Genomic DNA, 8900 nt, shown 5'->3' with positions numbered 1-8900 from the left:
CGACAACTGGTTGCAGACCCTGTGCATGCAGCATGGATCCCCAGCTGCAGCAGCAGCAGCCAGAAGCCCTGGGCTAAGGGCTGCTGCCCACGGTGACCATAGAGCCCCGCAGGGGCTGGAGAGAGAGCATCTCTCACCCCCCCAGCTGATGGCCGCCATGGAGGACCCAGCAATTTCAACGTTGCGGGACGCGGATCGTCTACACGGTCCCTACTTCGACGTTGAACGTCGAAGTAGGACGCTATTCCGATCCCCTCATGAGGTTAGCGACTTCGACGTCTCACCGCCTAACGTCGAAGTTAACTTCGAAATAGCGCCCGATGCGTGTAGCCGCGACGGGCGCTATTTCGAAGTTAGTGCCGCTACTTCGAAGTAGCGTGCACGTGTAGACACAGCTGTTGACATACACTTACGTTCCTTACAGGTACATTTCTAGAAGGAATTGGATGGGTATATAGGAATTCTATTCTGTTCACATATTACAATGGTGAATGTAGTATAGAAACACCTATCTTTTGGCCCCACTGCTAAGGAAACTGCTGAACTGGTATAGCATTTTTATTTACTTTCAGAAGCTGCAGTTCAGCAAAGCACTTCAACATATACTTAAACTCATAGGCCGTTTCTACACAGGCCACTTTCTTCGAAAGTGGCATGGTAATACACGGCCTGAAATACGTTAATGAGGCACAGATGCAAATTCCCTGTGCCTCATTAACATACGGTCATGTGATTTGGAGTCCGGAAGACCATGATTTGGAGTTTGGAAGACCCCTTCTTCCCGAAAATTTTTGGGAAGAAGGGGCCACCGGAAGAAGGACTTCCTTTCAGAAGCTCCCCCAGGGCCACGCTTCTAAATGGCGTTTTGGAGTCCAGAAGAACGGTCTTCCAGACTCCAAATCACATGACCGTATGCTAATGAGGCACAGGGAATTTGCATCCATGCCTCATTAGCATATTTTGGGCCGTGTATTACCATGCCACTTTTGAAGAAAGTGGCCTGTGTAGAAACAGCCATATAGTTAAACATATATTTAAGTGCTTTGCTGAACTGGGGCAAGACTTTATATCTGAAAAAGGAGGGTTACATGATGCAATTGGGTGAAAAAATCAATAATGTTTCTATTTTAAATGTGCATACTAAAATGTCATATCAGCACATTTGCTAGTGGAATTTATGTAATTACTTATGCACAACCCACGTTTGGCTTGGATGTGTGTATATGTTGACCACACTGCAAATCTGCAATAAATTTTGCGGTCACCTTACTTGGATTTGATTGAGGCATAACACTAGGTTAAACAGAAACAGAGAAGGGTGGAGATGAGGAGAATTGATGGAGTTAAACGCTGAATGGTGAAACCCAAATGTGTAGGAGTTGTGGTGGCCACAAAGCCTATTTCTCTATAGTTCAGGTACGTTATATAATAGTTACCACCCTTTTACAATCTATCACTTTTATTTCTCTCTTGCTCCTACAAGGAACCTGGCTAAAATACATTGTATCTCAATTATACAATGTACATCAGATGTGAATCAATATTTCTAACATTTGATTTCAGTTCAGCTAGATCTTTTCACTTAGTTATGGAAAAAAGCAGCACATTGTCTGGCTTTGAGATGGTAGGCTGGTTTGTTTCACTGCTTATAGCGGGGGTTCTCAAACTGTGGGCTGGAACCTCAAAGGGTGCATCTACACTAGGAACTAACTTCAAATTTAACTTCAAAGTTAGGCACTACATCAAAGTAGCCAGCACAGAGTCTACACACATTTTCCCTTACTTCAAAGTTTATCCAACTTCAAAGTCCTTATTCCATTCCCGGGAATGGAGTCATGCCCTACTTTGAAGTTTAATTTTGAAGTAGGGTGTGTATAGGGTGTGTGTAGATGGTCTGCTTCGAAGTTGCTTACTTCTAAGTTATTTTTGTTGTGTAGACACAGCCAAATTCTGTTTTAAGATGGAGGCCAGGACAGGCATCAGAGTTGCTGGGGTTGGGGCTCAAGCAAACCGCCCCCCGCCCCCCACCGGGGTCAATACCAAAGCCCAAGAGCTTCAGTCCACAGTGGACCTTAGGTTTTGAATTCAGCTCTAGCAACGAAGATCAGGTTACAAGCCCTCCCCGCACCCCCAGGGTGGTGGATATGGGCTTCGGTCACCCTTCCTGGGAATATGCAGCGACTTTTGTTGGCAGAAGGAAGTTGCAGTGCAATGTAGTTTGAGAACCCCTAACATGGGGCTAAATCCATTTGTTTCTTTTTCCCATCTAAGAAAATCTTTAGCTTGATCAAAATTTAAAAACACAATTTTATGATCATGTTCATTCAATCTACAGTCTATTGGTAACAGAAACAAAATCCTAATGACTAAAAGTCTGCCTGAAGGTCTGAAAACCAGTTTTTCCTTATATATAAAAGGCCTTATCTTCTGGAAGAATACAAATTCTTATCCTGTGACAGAATGTTACTTTTAATTCATATACAACAGTTATAATCTGTCCATGCCCCAAATCCATCTCAAAATCTACAGTAACAATTATAGCAAAATATTGGAGTGTTTGGTAAAGTCTTAACTGGAAAGTGAAAAAATATACACGTGGTTCAAATACATCTAACAAATCTAGCAGAATGCAAGGTTTTTCCAGACACCTCAACCCCCTCTCTATTATTATTATTCAGGATGTCATGAAATTTTCCATAGCCTCAATTTTTGTAGATACAAAGATAAATTAATCAGGATTGAAATGAAAGATTCCATAATTTATTTTGATAATTGTAACTGCCATCAAAACCTCCCATATTTTTCAACACTGTAGCTATGTCTACACCTGTTCTGTACTTCAAAGGGGACATGGTAATCTGCCTGAGCAGGGAATAATAATGAAGTGCTGCGATGAATATGCAGCACTTCATTAGGCCAATTCCTCCCCATGGCAACTTCAAAGTGTCAAACTTCGAAGTGTTGGCATACCACGCAGCCACAGGTGCTTTGAGGTGTCTGCACTAGTTCAAAGTGCTTCTATTACCCAAAATTCCCAAGGAAGATGTGGGAACAGTCACTGCCAGATTCACTGCCCTGGGGTTCCCAAATTGCATCAGGGATATCGATGGGATCCACATCCCAGTCCATATCCTGGAGCATAACATGGCCAAGTATATCAACCAGAAGGGATACTTCTCCATGGTGCTGCAGACCCTGATCGACCACCACGGCCACTTCACAGACATTTACGTTGGGTGGCCAGGCTGAGCACCTGGTGCCCCTGTGTTCTGCAACTCTGGCCTGTGCTGGAGGATGGAGGCGGGCACATTCATCTCCTGCTGTGAGCTGGCAGTCAGGTATGTTCAGATGCCACTGTGCCTTATGGGGGATGCAGCCTACCTCTTCATGCCATGGTTCAGGAAATCTTGCATTGGCCAGCTGCACCCCAGTTGCAAATTTTTCAATGTTCGCCTCAACTGGGTCAAGAAGCAGGCTGAGCACACCTTCAGCCACCTCAAGACATGCTTTAGGTGGCTGCTCACCCACCTGGATGTGGGGAAGCACAAAGTCCCCCAAGTTCTCGGGGTTTGTTGTGCCCTGCACAACATAGTGGAGAAGAAAGGAGAGGCCTTCCTCCTGGTGTGGGGAATGGATGCCAGCTGCAGGTAAGAGCAGGGAGTGCAACTCCAGTCTGCCAGGCCCATTGGGATGGGGTGCAGCTCTGAAAGACCTGAGGGAGAGCTGTTCCCACAGCCCCGATAACCCTTCTGCAGGCACCCCAACTGGGGGTCTTGGGTGTACAGCCCCACCTGCTCCTGCTACAACCCCTCTCTTCATCCCCTCACTCCTCCTAACCCCAGCCCAATAAAGAGGGATGTGGGCATAGTGAAGAACTATGCTACGTTACTAAAGGAAAGCACGTTGAAAAGAACCAGTGTAATTACAAACTATTTACTATAAAGCAAAGTGAAAAAATCTTTGAACTCTACACAGTAGGGGGTGGTATCTTGGGGCATGGAATGTGGGGGGGTCTCAAAACATAGCGGGGGTGGGGGGGCCATGAACCCAAGAGGGACAGGGTGATATTGAGTGGGGGGGGTGGCTCCTCCTGACTCCACCAAGGTGTAGGGAGTCAGGAATCAGGCAGCAGCTGCACAGGTGGGTTCTTGTCTCCCTGCGCCTCAGGGAGATGGGAAGGAGGCAGCAGCCACTGGTGCTCCTGCTGGCTCCCCCGAGCCTCAGGGAGCCAAGATGTGGGCAGTAGCTGCCAATTCTGCTCCTGGCTTCCCTGAGCCTTGGGGAACTGGGAAGGAGGTGGCAGGTACCAGTGCTCCTCCCGGCAAACCTTAGGTACGGAGATCCGGGAACCAAGTGGCAGCCACATGGGTGGGCTCCCAGCTCCCCACCCTTCGGGGAGCCACGAGCAGGCAGTAGCCATGACAGCTCCCAGCTCCCCCCAGGAGAGTCAGGCAACAGCTGTGCAGGTCTGGCTCCCAGTTCTCCTGAGCTGCAGGAAGCTGGGAAACTGGCGAAAGCCGTGTCAGTGTGTTGTGGAACTGGGTGACAGCTGCTCCCCCTGCATATACAGAGCAGTTAGCCCTGTTTTGAAAATAAATTGGACACCTTCCTGGTGCCCGAAATATGGGGCTGTCCCTCCTAAAAGGGTGGATGGTCCCTCTACCCTCAGCTGCAGCTCCGTGATCTCAATAATCCTCCAGAGGGCCAGTGAAGGTCTTCCTGAACATGCTGAAGGCCCCTTTGACTGCAGACTCACCCTGGTGCTGGGGTGGGGCTGGCTCGCCCTGGTGGTGAAGTGGGCCAGGAGCAGCAGCAGGCCAGGGCTGGATGGGATGCCGCAATGGGAGCTGCATGCAAAGCTGTGGCCCCTGGAAGCTGCAAGTGAGGCCAGGCACAAAGCTGCAGCCCAGAGAGTCTGGTGAAGGGTGACTAGGGCTGCGAGCCAGTGGCTGGGGAGCCTACGAGTAGGGTGGAGAGAGCCCAGAAGCAGGGGCTGAGGCCAGGAGCAGGCACAGAATTGACCGCCCCTTGTCCAAGACCACTCAGATCCTGAAGGTGTTGGACAAAGGAGGTTGAACCTGTACAAAGCCCTAAGAAAATATGTATATGTGGAGAATACATAAGGACTGTGACTACACATGCCCCTCCCTTTCAGAAGGGGCATGTTAATGAGTCACTTCAGAAGATGCTCATGAGGCACTGATATGCATATGCAGCACCTCATTAGCATAACAGCAGCCACGCATGATTCAAAAGTGTCACTTTTGGAATGCATGCTGCCCCTGTACATGGGTGTCTTTCAAAAGGACCCGCTGACTTTGAAAGCCAAATAGGAAGAAGGGGCTTTCAGGGGAGTCCTTTCGAAAGGCCCCCCGTCTACACAGGTGGCATGCAGTCTGACAACAGCACTTTCAAATGGCACGTGGTTGTCATTATGCTAATGAGGTGCTGCATAGTCATATTGGCACCTCATTAGCATCTTCCTAAGTGCCTCACTAACATGCCCCTTCCGAAGTTGCCACGGGGGGGGGGGGGTCGAATTAGCCTAATGAAGTGCTGCATGTTTACTGCAGCACTGAATAAGTAATCTCCCATTGCCCTGATTAATATGCCCCCTTTGAAGACGGGGGCAAGCGTAGACAAGCCCAATTAGTTTAAATTATCTTTTCTACCTACAATTCTAGGTGAGAAATTCAGTAGGAAAAGGTAATTGCTTTAAAAAAGGTTAGCAAACAATTGAAATAGTCATGTACACAAACCAAGGACAGAAATAAAGTAACAGAGCTGTCTGCAAACGTCTTCATTTCACTTGCAAATTTTCTAAAACATGTTCACAAACCTGCATAAACAGCACAAAGGTTAATTTGAACAAAAAAGGGTTTGTGAGACTCAAAGACAATAACTTTCCTGGGAACAGTAGATCAAATAAAATAAGGGAAGCATTACTCTTGTATATGAAGAAAGTGTTCAAAAGATGAACTGGGAAAATCAGAAAACATCCATCCAAAATAAAAATGAAAAAAATCATGACACTGATAGTATGCCCTGAACTAGGCATGAAACTGAATCAAAATTCAGAGTTGAATGTTCTGGTAACACCATCTGCCCATTTCCACTAAGTCAGATCCTGCTAACACAGACGATCATAGTATCTTATATACAATTTTCCATTGAGGATTGTGTGGATAAGTACTTAATTTATCTTGATACCAATATTTCCTACCTTATTCACATGGATATGTTTCACTGACCAAAGTTAATGAGTTCTTGAAGGGTCTTAATAGAGGTATTGAAATATTTTCTCCCTATTCATTGGAGACAGTAAAGACCATTACTTTTACTTTTGTCACATTATTATTTTGCATATGGCAAATGAAATAACATACCATTCAAATATCAGAAGGAGAGCTGAGTTAGTCTGTATCTTCAAAAATAACCCGAAGTCCTGGGGCACCTTATAGACTAACTGATATTTTGGAGCATAAGCCCATGAAAGTCTTTGCCCACAAAAGCTTATGCTCCAAAATATCTGTATGTCATTTGAACTATGGTAATCCAGCACATACTGTACATTTGTACTTCTTATATATAAATGCAAGAGTTACACTGTGACAAAAGATTTTGCCTCAGTTGCACAAAATGCCATCTAACACCTTACATTGGAAATTTGCAGAGGAAACTTGGGAAATGGATTAAAATAGGAAAATTACAATTTGCTTGATTGCTTATAAAATGAGTTCTGGTATTAGAAGGACCCTTTGACATGCCTCGACTAGTGATTCATTTTAAGAAGCAGCTTTAATTAGATAGAAATTGATAGTAGTTAAATGAGAATCCAGTACACTCATCCCTTGCTCTACGAGCACAATTGGTTCCCAACTTTGTGCTCCTAGGCAAAAAACTCGTAAGAGAGACACTAAATTACCATTAAAATATCCGTAGAAGTCTCTGATTGGTTTCAAGAGCTGCACAAAGGAACAGCAGCAGGTGGTGCTGTTTTTGAAAGGTAAGTGAACCATGGGTTGCGGGGTTGGAGAGGGTTAAAGGCTGGCACTCTAGTTTGCAGCCATGAGTGGGAGGGAGGGAGGGAGGGTTAAAACCTGATGGCCAGTTGGGTCCCTGGGACGGGTGGGGGGGTTCAGGCTGCTGAAGGTTGGGTGTGTGGTCTGGCAGGGTGCGGGGGCGGGGGGTGATCAGGCTGCAGCAAGTTAGGTCTATTGGGCTGGCAGGGAGGGGAGGCGGGGGTCAGGCTGCTTAGGGCCAGTCTGCAAGGCTGGCAGGGGTTTGGGGGGATCAGGCTGCCATGGATCGGCAGAAGTATAGGTGTGGGGGATCAGGCTGCTGTGGGGCCGGCAGAGGTAAGGGGGGATCAGGCTGCCGTGGAGGGGCATGGGTCAGGCTGCTGCGGGGCCAGCGGGTCAGGCTGCTGTGGGTTGGGGCTGCACAGCTGGCTGGGGGTCAGACCAGGGCAGGCTGGAGCCAGGGAAGGGGATTAGCCTCGCATTAGCAGGGGAGTTCACTGAGAGTGAACAAAGGTAAGTAAACAAGTCCCTTGTTTAAGCTAGTACTCGTTAGTAAAGTACTTGGTTAATGAGGGATGAGTATAATGGCATCTATAGAGTGATGTAATATAGCAGACAATTCCATTTCGAGAGCACATAAGCGTTCATTGCTTACAATGTAATTATCTAACCTCTTGTGACCCAATGGCAGATTTAACAAAACTCCATAGACATACATTGTAGCTCAGAGGAACTCGGTATGTAGCTAGGGTTCATCCAGATTCACCTCCCCGCCCCCATAAGAATACGTTGAAGTCCACAGTAATGAATTGGAAGGATGCAATCAGGAGACGATATTGTATAATTTCTGGTTGGGCTAGGGATCCTCCACAGGTCAGCTGAAAAGCCCATAGGAATACATGAGGTATAGATACGATACAAGCAGAAGGCATGATTGCATCATTCCTGGTACGCTTGGCTCAGCGTGAGAGAAAGCAGCAAGCTGATTGGCTGTCATAGATTATGTAAATAAATTCAGCTGCAATCTGATTGGCTGTATTATGGTAAATTATATTAATGATCTGTGAATCATATATAAAGGCAACAACCAGCAGGCTTTCCTCTGTAGAGGGACAGGGTCCTGATGGAGGGCAGAATTCTACCAGATACCTGAAAGGAGGAAAGTGCTTATGGAACAACAGCATCATCAGATCCTGCCTGAAAAAGCTCCTACCTCAGTAGCAGCAGATGCCATCTATCCAGAAATCCAAGGTTGGCCCTGGCAACAGCTGCTCTTGCCACCCAGCTCCTGCCACCCGCGAGACCTGCACAGCAGCCATCCAGCAGGCTTCCATACCTGCTGCCTGAAACACTGATTAACCTCAGAAGTAGGCAGCCACCCAGTTCAACGACTCTAGGAGCCTGCAGCCACACGACAATGCTCTCAATACACTTGATAAGCAGAAGGACCTTTAAAATGGTTCAGGGGTATTGTAATATTTTTTGTAAATTCAAATCTTTTCCAAGAGTGTGTGGGTTTCCAGTGTAAATAAAGCTGAATGTCTGGAGTCTGAGTGAGATGTCTCCCTACTTATTTAGTAGCCGCAGGCCAGTGCTTTGTTTCTGGTATTTAATATTGAATGCTTGATATTGTATTATACGCTTAATTGTTATATTGCTATAAAGTATAGAGTATTAAATAAATGAATATATTATTGTATTCTATAGAGTTAACTGTCATTGTTATAGAGTTGTGTCTTTATTTGTTGTGCCATTTCAATCCCTTTTAACTGTAACCCCATTGCTTCTAACTCTACTCTTTTACCGTTACCACTCACTTCTAAATAAATATGTTTGTGTTCAAAGTTTACTGCATCTGTTCTTGATCAGACAGCTGGC

Source organism: Carettochelys insculpta, chromosome 7 (genome assembly GCF_033958435.1).
Source record: "Carettochelys insculpta isolate YL-2023 chromosome 7, ASM3395843v1, whole genome shotgun sequence".
Lineage (NCBI taxonomy): Eukaryota > Metazoa > Chordata > Testudines > Carettochelyidae > Carettochelys > Carettochelys insculpta.
The sequence above is the reverse complement of the archived record's forward strand: the minus strand, read 5'-3'. Positions refer to the sequence as shown.